The following is a 15,597-nucleotide window of genomic DNA, read 5'->3' as shown; positions in this document are numbered from 1 at the left end:
TATTTCGAATCTTAATGTTTTTCTTTAATGTTTGTCTAGGAAATAAACCTAGTATTAATATAAACTTACTCACTAGTTCCCTAAGAGTAACAACCAAGTTGTAGATGTCCTAACCTTTAGGTTGGTTTGATCCTTACTTTAACTTTACGAACGCGAAGATCGTGAGTAAGGAACTTTGAGTTCGCTTTTACACCAAATTAGAGAATCAATCTTTAAACGTAGTAAAAGCCCAATATCAGTCCGTGTTTGTCGCTGACTGCAAGGACTTCTTTGCCTTTGCACTCGGCCATCCATTCTTCGTACTTCATGTACTTGTCGACTCTGTGGTACAAGTCATCTAGGCGTTCTGACTTGTTGCGCATGAGAGACCCTTCTAGCTCGAAATCGTCTAGGAGGGCGTTGGTGAATGCAGAGGTTGCAAAGCTGTCCTTGAGACCTGGCTCCATTGATAAGAGTTTCATTTTGAAACATCCTAGGAAAGCGCGAATAGTCTCGCCGTGTGCTTGCTTTAGCTGGAACAAGGAGTCTAAGTCGGCTTGTTTCTTCCTGTTGTGGACGAACTCTACTATGAATGTCTCGGCCAACTTGTCGAAGTTGTGGATTAAATCAGGAGTTAGCATGTAAAACCAGTCTAATGCTCCGACCTTCAAGCTGGCTGGAAAGAGTTTACATTTGAGGTAGTCAAAGTTTGGAGCGCTGTAGAGCGTCAGGATTTGGCTGAAACGAGCTATGTGCTGGCCTGGACAAGAGTTACCATTGTACAACGGGAACTTTGGCTGGATAAAGTCAGTGGGAAGTTGCTTGTCCCTAACTTCTGTGGTGAATGGTGACGCTTTGTATGACTGGAGCATCTATTGACTTCTCCAACCGTTGGGCGAAGTCCTCTAGTCATTGATTGGTGGTTGTAGTGAGGGTTGTGACTTCGTTGTTTTTCAATTGCGTCTGGAGCCAGGTTGTTGGTGTTGGAGGTGGTTTGCTCGCGCATAGCTTGGTTCTCTTGCTGGAGCATGGTAAATGATTCGTTGAGAAACTTTACTTGATCTACTAGAGCTTTTAGTTGTTCTTCCATGGTCATTTTCTAACCAGTTTCGTGGGCTTGAGAAAATAGTGCAGGTGTTTTTCTCAAGGAAATGAACCGGCAGACGGACGCCAATGTAGAGGTGTGGATTTGTATCTACGACCTGATATTGAGGTTGATAGGGAATGACTGCACTCTTTCTTGGGATAAAAGTTGCTTACGTATCAAGTTTCTTGGGTGAACTTGAATCAAGCCTTACGTAGTTCACTCTCTCTACTTATAGATGCTTGAGCTGACCTTCCTTATTTGATTCAGGCCATTATCAGGTGTAGATCAATATTTTGTGCTATCTTGATGATTCGTCATTACTTCTGATGTTACAAAGTAAATGTCTCCTTGATTGGTGTGTTGACTGAGTTTCAGGATCGCGGTGGATCATTTGCTTCCATATATGGCTGTGTTTGATATTTGGGACAACTTGAGTTTGGGACGCCCTGATTCTTGGTGGCATGGTACGACCTGGTGATGTACGAGTTGTGAAGATACGACCTGGTGTGTGGACACGTGTGCTGTAGTGATATGTTTCAGAACGGAAGGTACTTACATGCCCCCAAAAGGCTAGCTATCAACCAATCAGCTTGACACCCTGCTAAGAATCAAGTTCGAACCACGCACTACGATGTCAAATCGCAATCAAGGACGCTCAATGGGAAACAACCATAGTGAAGCCCCTAAAAGGCTAGCTATTAACGGGCCCAAAAGGCTAGCTATCAACCATATTGATGCCCCCAAAAGGTTAACTATTAACAAAAACTCCCCCAAAAGGCGTACAAATCAATTTAACACCAACGCCGGAGTTAAAGCTTGATTCAACTGTAATTACCACTCAAAGGCTAATTATCAGTCAAATCCAATCCACGGTACCCCCAAAAGAACCACAAATCAAGTTAAGGCCTCTGATAGGGTTAAGCTTGATTCAACTGTAATTACCACTCAAAGGCTAATTATCAGTCAAATCCAATCTATGAGCTACGACATACGATTTACGATTTACACACTACGAGATAAGATCTGCGCACTACGACGTAGGACCTACCACATCAATTCCCAATAAAGCTCTAAGCAACAAACGACATCCAGCCTACAAACACAGAAAATTTAATTCGCAGCAATCTCCATTTTTAACCAAGTAAAACACGCGGTCTCCTTTATTATCTTTCTTTACACCACTATTCTACAAACAGTGATATAAAGAAAAGGAGGCTCACATTCTCTCTATCTCCAACTCAATCACTCAAGTTGAACTACGTCTGACTTGATTCCAGTTTATCAGAGAACTGATATCGTGAGGGGCTTCGAACACCGACTGAAGTTCATCAAACATCTTATACAAACCCTATTCTCCGAGATTGTAAGGTCGTGACTAAAATGTACATCTACATTGGCGCCGTCTGCTGGTTCGTTTTCTTGAGAAAAAGCATTCACACCATTTTTCAAGCCCACGAAACTTGATAAAACCACCATGGAAGAACAATCAACATTCTTCCATTCAACTATCAATGGCAGCAAGTGAAAAGTCGGCGTTCTAAGAGATAAGTCTACATTCAACTATCTTTCATTTATACTAATATTTAATCTTTGGATTAGTTCGAATAATCTGTGCACACTTCTATGTTGCAAGATATACTTCATACTTACACATCACTTGCAGTCGATCCAGTACCAACACGAGGGCTGTAACTACCACCATGTCACACATTCCTTTATGGCGAATCGGTGACAATACATATCCAGGAATCCAGCTTACAGGTCGCTCCTTACCAGGTCAACTAAGGTGTTGGTTTAACCAATCTCAAACAGAAATTTTAGAACATGTTAATCTATAGACCTATATCAATGAGGAGAAGCACACACTAGCACAACTCATCACATAGATATATCAAAACCTCAGCCATATCTTATGCAAAGACCTCTGCCAGGTCGACTATCAGCCTTCTATTAGCCAGGTCGTCATCAGTCATGTCATCCTCAGCCAGGTCATCTTCCAGGTCGTCCTCAGCCAAGTCGTCCTCCTCTAGGTCGTCCTCTTCCAGGTCGTCCTCCTTTAGGTTGTCCTCAGCCAAGTTGTCCATCAAATCAGTGCATCATCAGCTCAGGTCGGACAAAAATAGAAAAAGGTGAATTTGCAAGAGAAAACAGTGGATGTTGACCTCTAAAATGGCCACCATGGAGCTTAGCTGGATGGTGACAGCGTGCGCACCGCCGAGATCTTTCTGAATTGTGGTCGCACACGTGATTCTGACAACTGTAGCCAAAGTTATGGCCAAAATACCAAAAAGCATCCAAACTTGCTCCAATTAGCTAAAAATCACGATTACTTGTCATCTTTGCACTGATCCGCCAACTCATGATACTTTAGTACAATCAATGTGCAATCTGACAACTTAGCATCATCTGACTCAGATCCTCCTACATCACTCATCCAGGTCATCCTCAGATCAACTCATCCTCTGATCAGGTCGTCCTCAACTCAGGTCATCTTCAAGTCAGGTCGTCCTCAAGTCAGCTCATCCTCCTATTAGCACATCCTCAAGTCAGGTCGTCCTCAAGTCAGGTCATCCTCAGATCACCTCATCCTCAGCTTAGGTCGTTCCCAAGTCAGGTCATTCTCAAGTCAGGTCATCTTCAGATCAGCTCATCCTCTGATCAGGTCGTCCTCAGCTCAGGTCTTCCTCAGATCAGGTTGTCCTCGGTCAAGTCATCCTCAAATCAGGTTAGAGTAGGTCTACAACCTAGAAGAAGCAACCAATATTCCAACTATCAATTCAACTCGAACACAATCATTGTCAGTTCAGCTTGTACACAGGTTGTCATCAGTTCACTAGAGCTTAAACGAACATCAATATTCCGAGTCATCCCAGACTGACCACACCACAAAGCTCGCGTCGATGATGTCAATCAATCTTAAAAAGTTCGCTCACCATGGAGTTATACCACACACAAAAAGTTGTCAGCATATCCATCATCAATTGAAATAACAAATCAAAGGGAAGCAATACTTTGTCGAATCAAGGAATCAACAATTCCAAACCGAGAAGCATCCAAGTGTTCCCAAATCAGATATAACAATTCAAAGCACGCAGTTCCCTCCTCGACAGTTCACATATACTACAAACTAGTGAGTCGCTCGAATTGCAAAATGGAAGCTCACTCCCTTGCAATTTATTACAAGCCAATCAAGTTGGGGGTTAGCCATAGCCATCTCCGAACTGGAACAAGTTATTGTCATCTAAACATGTCAACCAAGCTCCAACATTGGGGCTAAACAACATTAACACCCACAAAGGGCTGCTTCTACTACGAACTAGGGGCTAGCTATAAGCACGCCAGCTCAAAGCTAACTATCAATCATAGTAATGCCCCCAAATGACTTACTATTAGACAACCAAATTGGCATCTACAATCATAGTAACGTCCCCAAAAGGCTTACTAATCAGCCAACTCAAATGACATATACGACAACAATAGCGCCCGCAAAAGACTATCTATCAACCAATCAGCTTGACGCCCTGCTACGGATCAAGTTCAAACCACACACTACGATGTCAAATTGCAATCAAAGACGCTCAACGGGAAACAACCATAGTGACTCCCCCAAAAGGCTAGCTATCAACCATATTGACGCCCCCAAAAGGCTAACTATCAACAAAAATGCCTATAAAAGGTGTACAAATCAATTTAACATATATAACTTTTCCGGTAAGTGATATGATATGAATTTGAAACAAAAAAATGGTAATGTTTTTTTTTTTTTTTATTGATAATGAGTTTTACAAATAGTTATGACAAGTGTATAATAAGCTGCGTCGCAAATTCTATCTTTCTAAAAATAAACCCGTTAGAACCAGTTGTCATAATGTAAGTCTTTTAGGTAGTTCAACATATTGTTGTTCTAAGAACCCAAAAATATTGAAACTGAACGGAATAAAACAATTCATACTGGTTAGCCCTAAAAGTTTTATCATGTTTCTCCATGTTCCATGTCGTTGCTCTCTTAGTTATTTCTCCCACCTCAAAGTCACAATTCATCAGCTCTACCAACGGAGAGACTCCAGTTACATCAACACATGCATGTGTTCTCTCAAACCAACTGTAAATTAAGACATCCGCAGACCAAAGTGTTGATCTGTCCTCATTCGGATCAGTAAGAAAATTAACCAAAGCCTATTTCTTCATTTGTGCCCTAGTCTTCTAAAAGGCATTACATAAAATGTCTAACATGGTCATGTCGATATTTAAAACTGGGAAAATGTTTACAATGTGTTGCATGGTCCCAAAAGACATCTAGTCCACTTTTTTTGCTTATAGAGCAAAGACCACTTTCAGACTACAGAAAAATCATAAGACCGTACCAAAGATTAATTACACGATACTCCACCTGTGATATACGCTGTTAAAATTTTTTCCATCGGAATAGCAAATAGAAATTTTTTTACATGTTCCGACTACAAGTATTCAATGATTGTTTTTTGACGAGCAGATAACTCAAATTTTTTCTCAACACCAGTAATAATTTGACCGTAGAAAATTTTCACTAAAATTTTTTATAATTTTGAAGGGACAGTAATATTCACAGCGAGAAAATCAATGTCAAAATCGGAAAGACAGAGACTCAATATACTAGTAGAAAATTTGTGGTTTTTTTTAAGGCTAAATCTCAATATACTAGTATAAAATTTCCAAAGGTTTATATCCTCTGCGCAACATACATCTCGCGCACTGAAGAAGTGCTCTTTTTTTAATAGCTCAAAAGAAATCTAAAGAACAGTAGAAAACAGATTTCGAGTTTCCAACGTCATAATCAGATTGCAGTATAGCACATGTATAAGGCCCACTTCTTTCTCAACAAAATCCCCTGTCATATGTGATTCGCCAAACATACATAATATCAGTTACTGTGACAGGTACAACAGTGTTTCTTTTTTATGGTGAATTTACAACAGCGTTGGCTTAATGTTAATCACACAAATTTAAATAAACAAATCCTTGTGTGTTTACAATATTTGACCAAAATAAATGATGAAGTATGCACCAAATTAAGATAGGTCCCATAAAGCAGCAGAAGCCAATAGTAAGAATTGTTATTGCATGATCATAAGTTATTTCTCTTGATGTGTGTCTTTATTTTCGAAAACAAAAAACAAAAACATAGTGCCGAGAATACAAAGCCATACACACTTAAGCAAAACAACTAAGCCATACACAAAGCCAAAGACCTCGCGTGTTTACAATATTTGGCCAAAAAATAGTGTACAAAGGCATATCAATACTTACCCAGTTACCCAAGGTCCAGATATACGCGTTGGATCAATGAGACATTAAGAATAGTAAAACTAGTCAAAAATTCAGAATATCATTCATAACAGGTCTAGTATTATGGCCTTGATCGCAACACATGTCAAAATTTGTTAAGCTCATGCCTCAAAAGGTGACCGCATGTCCGCATGTATCATAAAATGCGATTGTAGAACTTATATTCTGTTTGGAAAAACGATACTAATCGACCTCCACTAAAATAATTTGTACTTGGACAAATTACTATTCTAGATAAAAAATCTAAACTTTCACTATAACCAACAGCAAACCCAACCTTCCAAGCAATCAACAACTATCACAAACAAGTAATAATAATGCAAAAAAGTAAAGCATATCACAACACAAGATGTAACGTGGTTCGGCCAGTGATGCATACTTCCACAAGAACTAATCCTTAATTTTATAAGTATGGGAAGGAAGATTACAATCATTCCTCTCAAGTCTCTCCACCTTACTAGATCACTCATTTCTTCCTTACAAACTTTTCTCTTTATAAAGGTTTTCTCTAAATTTTGGTTTCTCTCAAAATTGGGTTTCTATTCAAGACTTGGTTTTTCAAAACCTAACTTCTGTTTTTATACTAAACTTGTAATTTCGCGGTTACTGTAGAAATAGAAACTGACAAGTTTAGGCACGAGCGCGGGTGCGCTCTCAGTAAAGCAAAATCGAGCGCATGTGTGCTCTCTTATTTTGCTCAAAGTCAAAAATCCAGTAACTTTATTTTGTGAGAGGCTGAAAAAAAAACTATCTTCTTTTTCACGGCAAAGGGCAAAGGTGGCTTTGGTCACGCGACCAATCGGCGCATGCTGGCGTTCGGACTTCTTCACCGCGAAACGATCTTTGTTTCTCTCATTCATTCTCATCCTCATGTGAGGGATAACTCCAACAATCTCCCCCTCCCGAACAGTGAGGGGGGATACCTCCATGCATTCCCAAATCAACAGGAGGAATGTGGTACCATTCCGACGGTAGCACAATAAATATCAAACTTACCTTTCGGTAAGACTTTGGTCATCATTTCCAACCCATTCTTGTCGGTATGGATCTTCTCAATGCACAAATGTTTGTCTTCGATAACTTATCTAATCCAATGATAACACACATGTATGTGCTTTGATCTAAAATGAAAACTCAGATTCTTGCTCAAATGGATGGAGCTCTGACTGTCACATAGAACTACAAACTATTTCTGCTTTAGCCCTAGTTCGTCGAAGAACATCTTCATCCATAGCATCTCTTTGCAACACTCAATGGTTGCAATATACTAGGCTTCTGTAGTGGAGAGGGCAACACACTTTTGCAACTTAGATTGTCAAGAAACTGCCCTCCCGCAAAAGTAAACAGATAACCGGAGGTGGACTACATAGAGTCAATATCACTTGCCATGTCTGCATCAGTGTAGCCTTCAAGCAAGGTTTTACTTCCACCAAAACACAAACACGCCTTGGAAGTGCCTTTGAGATATCTCAATATCCGCTTAATACTTTCCCAATGCTCTTTACCCGGACTTGACATAATACGACTTACAACACCAACGGCGTAAGCAATATCCGGTATTGTACACACCATTGCATACATCAAGCTGCCCACTGCTGATGCATAAGGAATTTTTTCCATTTGACTATACTCATGCTCACCCTTTGGACACATATCTTTGGTCATGCAGAACTGGCCACTAAGCGGACAACTGACTGGCTTCGTTTGATCTATGTTGAATATCTTCAACATCTTCTCAATGTAGCTTTCTTAAGAAAGCCACAACTTCCCACTCTTTCTATCACGAGTGATCCGCATACCAAATATCTGCTTTGCTTGACCCAAATCCTTCATTTCAAAGGACTTACTCAAGTCTTTCTTCAGCTTGGATATCTTGTTGATGTTCTAGCCAACTATCAACATATCATCCACATACAACAAGAGCACTATGAAATCCCCATCTGAAAATTTCTAAACAAACACACAATGATTGGAAGCGGATTTTATGTAGCCATGCTTCACCATAAAGAAATCAAACTTTATGTACCATTGTCTCGGTGCCTGCTTCAACCCATACAAACTCTTTATCAGCATGCATACTAGGTGCTTCTTACCTTTGACCTCAAACCCCTCTAGCTAGTCCATGTAGATATCTTCTTCAAGGTCTCTATAAAGAAAAGTTGTCTTGGCATCTAGTTGCTCAACCTCTAGGTTCATACTTACGGTTAGACCCAACACCTCCTTGATAGAAGTCATCTTAACTACAGGAGAGAAAATTTCATCAAAGTCAATACCTTTCCTTTGACCGAATCCCTTCACAACAAGGTGAGCTTTGTGCCTTGGTTGTGAATTATTCTCCTCATGCTTGACTTTGAAGATCCACTTATTTTTTAGAACTTTTTTTTCCTTTTGGTTTCTTAACTAAGTCATAAGTGTGATTCTTATGCAAATTAAAGAATCCATCTCATCATGCATGGCATTCAACCACTTCTCTTTGTCTGTACCTTCACTACCAAAAATTTGATTTTCCCCAACAGTCGAGCAAGAGCTTCCTCGATACTCATCAATCGTCGTTACCTAGTAACGGTTTAAGACTGTAAGTACTAGTAAATGACCATCACAATTTTTTCGAGTTCGTCATATTTTATAATTGCAACTCTTTGACACTCATTTTTTGTTGGGAACTATGTCGCATCATAGATGTTGGTAAGAAAAACCGTCGCATTGTTATCCTCGATAGTTTTTTGAAATTTGCTCGATATAATTTAGCCGTTGGAAGTAGTAATTGTTCCAAATTGTTGCATAAACTATCACAAAATCTTCTATTATTATTGTTGACTTCTCTTAATTTCTTTTAACTGAAATTAAAACCTTTTTCATAAATATTATTATTTTTTATTGTTTTTCAAATAGAAGAAACATAATTGTAATAATTTTGAATATGGAACGAGGTTTAAGATGACAAAAAAAAAATTGAGACTACATACAAATACAACTTTAGACTCTTTTAAATATATTCAACTAAGTTTTTGTTCAAATTCCAATAGAACACCAATATTAATTTGTTCCATTCAAGAAACATGCATGATTCACTTATATACTTATCGAATTAAACTTTAAAAATTGGTGATAATCATCTAGCTAGTTACAAACTTCGAGATAATTAAAATCAAGAAGTGATGATATTATTATTATTGTTAATTAATTATATGCAGTTAGGTACAGTTTAAAATTAAGTTTAATATTGGAATCAAAATAATCAATAAGACGAAGCAATGTGAAGAGTTCAAACATCAACTATACAAAGTTTAAACTATATATGCAATATATATTAACCTACAAGTTGTTAAAAGGCATGAGCATCACATCCCTCTTTAGTTCTGAAGTGTCGATTTGTAATTAATTAAGGTTGTCGCTCGAAGTGACGTCGAAGTTTAAAATCCTGTTTTTTTAGGGTCTCTCAATCCATTAGTGGGGAACTATAGGGTGTAGATAGTTATAATTTATACATTAGTGTGGAATTAGAGTATAATTTGAACCCCCCCCCCCCCCCCCACAGTTTAGCATGGTTTCACCCCACGGAACCCGCACTTGGTATTAAATATGCTAAATATTTAGTTTTTTTATGGGAATAATTAAAATGAGTTTATGGCAATTAATTGAAGTTTATTAAGAATGAAAATTTGTTAAAAACGAAGAGGATTGTGGATTAATAGTTGATGAAATTTTCTCATAAAAGTCAATTTCAGGTTTCGCCTCTTGCCATAAGATGTGATCGCACCGTTGAGATACGAAGCAACATACATCTCGATGTGAAACGACTGATGGTTTGTGAAGCCACACATGTGTTTTAGTGAGGGATTTCGCTTTGAATCCCAACCTCTAAAGAAAAGCAACTAAAATGGGAAGTTCTCGTAAAATAATTATGGGAACTTCCAATCTATCTTTTCTCTACCTCCTCCTTCCCCTCAACACACCTTTTTTTTCTTACTCTCTTTCCCCAAAGTTAGATTGTGTATATCTACCGTCACTACCAGTTCCATCGATCAGTATTAACCAGGGTTTTCTCTTTGATCAAGTAAGCACTTTTCTTCAATATTAAATCTTATTTTCAGTTGTCTAATTGTTTTTTATCCTCTCAAAATCTAATAAAAGTTATCTACACCGTGTAGTTAAATTCAATTTTCATTCTGGCATGTTGGTAATTGGTATGTTATGATTTAACTTCTGAGTTGAGATAATGATTGTCATCATTGCAACACTTTTCTTTGCTGGTGTAGTTCGAATTGTGTTGTGATTGAATGCATATTGCTTTTGCTATTGTTAGTAATATGCTACTGTTATTGCTTTTTTTTTTCCCTATTTTTTTTCTTTGAAACATTTTAGAGGCATATTATGAAGATAAAACTTGTATTCTTCCCAATGAATCGGTTGTAACCAGTGCTGAAGTTGGAACCAGCAATAGTGACACAGGCAATGGATGATGAGTTGATCTATAATGATCCTGACGAAAATGTAGTGGTTGTTGAGAAGACTAATATACGAAAGCGGTCGAGGAAGCGTTAGGTATTATTATTTGTAGTTGTTTATGTGGTACCCTTTTGTTGGCTAAGAAAGTCATTTAAATTGTATATTATTTGACAATTGATAGTTTGTCTTTTTGAATGTATTATGTGGTGCTAGTGAATTTTAAATTACCATCTTCTAGGTAAACCTTTTTTAACTCCGCCAATGCCAAGTTTTTGCTTAGCAATGCCGGTCTCAAGCCCGGATAAAGGAGGAGGGAAAAAGGTAGGTTTAACCTTTAATAATGGAACATGGTGGTCTTACCAAGTATCATCTCGGCTTTCTCTTATTAGGAGGTAATTATTTGATAAAATCTTCTTGAGATTTTACTATCTTCTTTATTTATTGTTGTTTTTCCAGACAAGGTCATGTAATGAAGTATGCGCACTTACCATAAGATTACATTTATTCTGGAATGGAGGAAGAAATGTCAGAATATTGTCCTATGCACACTATCTTTTCTTACAAAATATTAGACACCAAAGTAGTTGTTTCTGTTTCATTTGCTTCTAATTAAGTTCTATGTCCGAATTTGTTTTTATCAGGTTTGGTATTGTCTTGTGTGATGCACTAGAATATTGAAATTATTAGTTCCTTGGATTCATTTGATTTTACACTTGAAGGTATAATGGATAAGTGGAGAAGTTGATTGTACCCCATCAGAAATAGATAATTAGACTCTTGTTTTATGTATCTGTGGAGAGCAAAAGTGCGTTTTTATTGGATTAATATAGTGTCCTTTTGTTTTCTGTTATGATGATACCCATCTTACTATTTTTCTGACCTTAATTATATGCATGACCCATATATGAGCAAAATTTAACATCAAGATTACATTGGATCATCAAGATTGCAAAGGTTAAGGGATGCATTGCACTAGAAGGAGCAAAGAGGAAGCCGCTGGAAGTAAATAATGCAATGATGAATCTATCTACTAGGTTGAAGCATTGCTATATCTTAGGTGTCTAGTTGTAAACTTGAAGAGTGGCAAGAAGAGTTTGTTGGGAACATGAGCTCTAGAGAATCTGTGGACATAATCACAAGAGACCTATTGGGTAGTCGTGTCTTTATGTTTACACCAGAAGGAGAGGTAAGTGAGTACATATTTCTATAAGGACGACATACTTTTAGTTTTTCCTCATCTCTAATTTTCCTCTTCTTATATATACCAAAAATCTTCGAAAGTAAAGTCACGAATATATTCTTTTTAATCATATATGACATGTTATAGTTTTGAAGGCCATGTTCTCTGTATGCAGGAAACAATTCCATGAGGTTCACAATATCTGTATGTTTCTTCTTTGTACAGGATTTCAATGGCAGGGTAAAAGGTTTACAAGTGGATGTTGTAGACACTACTGGTGCTGGAGATGCTTTTGTAGTTGGAATATATTGTTGATTGTTGATGATCTTTATGGCTGCAACAAAGCAGTCCAGTTAACAAAAGTGGGAGCTCGTATGTCAAAGACACGGCTCTTCCACTCGCTTTGTATTCAAAATGGCAAAACTAATTGGTGCAGAGCATTATCACTCCATTGTAGAGGTATACTATGAGTATCATATTGAACTAGATCCCATTCAATTGAGTAGATCCCATATATATATATATATATATATATATATATATATATATATATATATATATATATATATATATATATTCTTATGTGTGAAGTAGATCTTATTCAATTGAATGTTATGCTTTCCATCATCATCTATCCTTATGTGTGCTTTCAAGTGTTTACATATATGTCAAACTATAAAACTAGGTCCCTCACATCCTCTTGGTGTTGTTTTCGAAGATTCAGGTTTTTGTTTGATGTCATTGATTCTATGACAAAGAACACTGAATCTTTTATTGGGTCATAGATTTCATTGTACTTGTTATTCATTAGGAGCAAGAGCATTCTGAAGATAAGCAGGCATACAATTACTGGTGCCATTGCTCTTCCCTAAACGTGTGTTTCTCATACGCCTTATAATGAGATGTACGTAGTTTCTCTTGATGCATTTAGCTTTTCATAACTATTTTTTACATTATAGGTAAAATGAACAGATCACTTACTCGACCCAATTAGAGAAACCTTAAGGTTGAGATTTTACTATCTTCTTTATTTATTCTGTTTTACTTAAGATGTTGTAATGTGCAGTGCCTTTGTTTCCTTTCTTAAATACCAGCTTGGATCAAAGAATGGCTTTTGCATATGACGTTTGCTTCGGGGAAATCACTTGTAGTTCGCATGAATCACTTGTAGTTTGCTTCGGGAAAATGCTAATTGATTTTGTCCCAACTATTAGTGGGATTTCATTGGCTGAATCCCTCACATTTAAAAAGGGTCCATGAGGTATACCTTCTATTTTTCCGTCTATACATTCTAATTTTCATTGTACCACTTAATATCCCTTTAAGGCTGAGGAGGTGTGACTAGAACTTGTAAGATATCTTTGTGTAAAATGAGATTAGTAAAGTCCCATCTCATTGAAACCAGTGATTTTCACTTGTGACATGCCATGCCCTTGGCTATGGTATATTTCAAAGTACCCACTGATAATGTGCGTCAATTACATTTTTTTTTCAATCTTATATACCTTGGAACTATATAACAATTATACATTTCTAATCAAATGCCCAAGTCATATAGTCTCATTTTCTTTAATTTGTGACCCACACATAGGTGTCATGAAGATGCGTTTGGATATATGCTTGTTGATATTCAAAAGGAGAATAATATGAACAACATGCAAGGGAATGTGTTTTGATCCTGGTGCTGATATTCTAGCTTTCGTCACATTTAGGTCCAATGGGGAGCGTGAATTCATGCTTTCACACTAATGGTGCTGGAGGTGCTTTTGTAGCTGGAATATGATTACTGCTGATTTTTCATTACTACAGGTATTTATTTTCATGAATTAGTGTGGTCGATTCTTTATGCATGCCTAAATAATTTTTTGCATGTAGACTTTGATCTGCATCAACTTCCCTTGAAGTCCAATTTTGTTGTTTTAGGCAATATTCCTTGCTGAGGAGTATTTCACTAGCTATATGATGTTAACTAGGATCATGATATATAAATTTTGCTTAGACAAATTAGGAGATTCCTAACTATATTACTTCTTATGTTGAAAGGTTAATGATTAATATCCTCATCTAATGTATACTAGCTATATAATATGGATGATATAGGGGCATCCAAATAAAAAGGTTGCGACAACAAGCTTTAACTCCAAGACTCCAAGAGCTCTCGGTACAATATTGTTCTCACTTGTATCTAGGGCTGGCAATGGGTCGGGTAAGAACCGATACCCGATCCAATCTGAACCAATAAAAGTGGGTCTGGGACAGGTAGTTAGCATATTGGACCGGTTCTGGGTCTTAAAAATCAGAACCATACTCTTATTGGATTGGTTCTGGATTAAGTATATACCGAACCGTTATGGGCCTAATCCAATTAAAATTTTTAGTCTTATTCTTTCTAATTTTCCTCCACCATATATTTCTATTACCTTATACAACATTGCAATATTTAAAGTTCCAAAATAAGATATGCAAAATACATATGTAATATTACGATATTTTTTTACATAATAAAAAGATGGTTTCTATTACAAATTTGGATTTCAAATCATTCATTATGCCTTTTTTATTTGTATATCTTGTTTTTGTGTTTAGCAAAAAAAATTATTTAATATTTATATAACGAAAATTAGGATCCAATTATTAAAAACTCGGTTCACCGGGTTGAAATTGAGCTTATTGGTTCGGAACGGATCGGATCCGGAATCAAAAAAAAGTTTTCGGTTCGGTTCTGGTTCTCTAACTCAAATATCCGTTCGGGTCGGGTCCGATTCTGGGTCTGTATTGTTGAAAAGCGGATCGGTTTTGGATTTGCCTATATCCGGACCGATCCAACCCATTGCCAGCCCTACTTGTATGATGTAAAAACTCGGTGCAAGGTATCCTAATAAATATCAGTATTTGCTTTATAAATTAATGCACTCTTTTGTATTCAAGTGTTTATATTTATGTATTGTGAACTCAGATTGGAAATAGTTTTAATTGACTTATTATACTGTTCAAGTTGGTTGCAACAAATGATATTAGGCTAAAAAAGGTCAAGGGATGCACTGTAACAGAAGGAGGAAAGCGGAAGTTGCTACAAGTAAATAATGCAGTGATGAATCTATCTACTAGGCTAAAGTTTTGCTATATCTCAGGTGTCTAGTTGTAAATGTATTGTTGTATTTCTTCAATTATCCATTGATTTAGGGAGCTAAACATTCTGTAGTGTAGTATAAGAGATTGTAAATGTTTTGTACTTCTATGTTATGTACATTGATTTTTAATAAAAAAGGGTATTGGTTATGGAACTTTGTTTGAGGTGGTTTTGTGGTGTACAAATTGTTTTTATATTATAATCTTTGGCAACTATACTTTAGTATTGGTTTTTGCCATTTTCAACAGCAAAAGCTCGTCATTATTGAGAATTAATGACACATTCGGCAACAATTTATAAGTGTAGGCCATTCTGAGAATTTAAAGCCGTTGGAAAAAAATTGGCTATATTGACCATTTTGAGTTGTCGAGATAGTTGTCAGTATTTGCGAAAGAAATTAGTTGTTGGCAACTCTGATGACTTTAAACCATTGAAATATCTTGTTTA

The 15,597-nt window shown here is 37.0% G+C and overlaps 2 long non-coding RNA genes across 3 annotated transcripts; both read left to right on the top strand.

Moving 5' to 3' along the window:
- Window positions 1-10,098: 10,098 nt before the first annotated feature.
- On the top strand, window positions 10,099-11,083 carry LOC147522630 (uncharacterized). 2 transcript variants are annotated; one of them, XR_015195493.1, is made up of 2 exons: window positions 10,099-10,448; window positions 10,812-11,083. It is a non-coding gene; the product is annotated as an uncharacterized LOC147522630 (long non-coding RNA). The 2 variants fall into 2 exon arrangements; XR_015195494.1 differs by having other exon boundaries at window positions 10,757-11,083.
- Window positions 11,084-11,122: 39 nt separating this feature from the next.
- LOC147522629 (uncharacterized) lies at window positions 11,123-15,312 on the top strand. The gene is made up of 5 exons (XR_015195490.1): window positions 11,123-12,026; window positions 12,246-12,479; window positions 13,115-13,281; window positions 13,612-13,829; window positions 15,016-15,312. It is a non-coding gene; the product is annotated as an uncharacterized LOC147522629 (long non-coding RNA).
- Window positions 15,313-15,597: the final 285 nt, after the last annotated feature.

The sequence above is a fragment of the Coptis chinensis genome, chromosome 1 (genome assembly GCF_015680905.1).
Source record: "Coptis chinensis isolate HL-2020 chromosome 1, ASM1568090v1, whole genome shotgun sequence".
Lineage (NCBI taxonomy): Eukaryota > Viridiplantae > Streptophyta > Magnoliopsida > Ranunculales > Ranunculaceae > Coptis > Coptis chinensis.
Note: the sequence above shows the minus strand (reverse complement) of the source record. Positions and strands in the feature narration are given on the sequence as shown.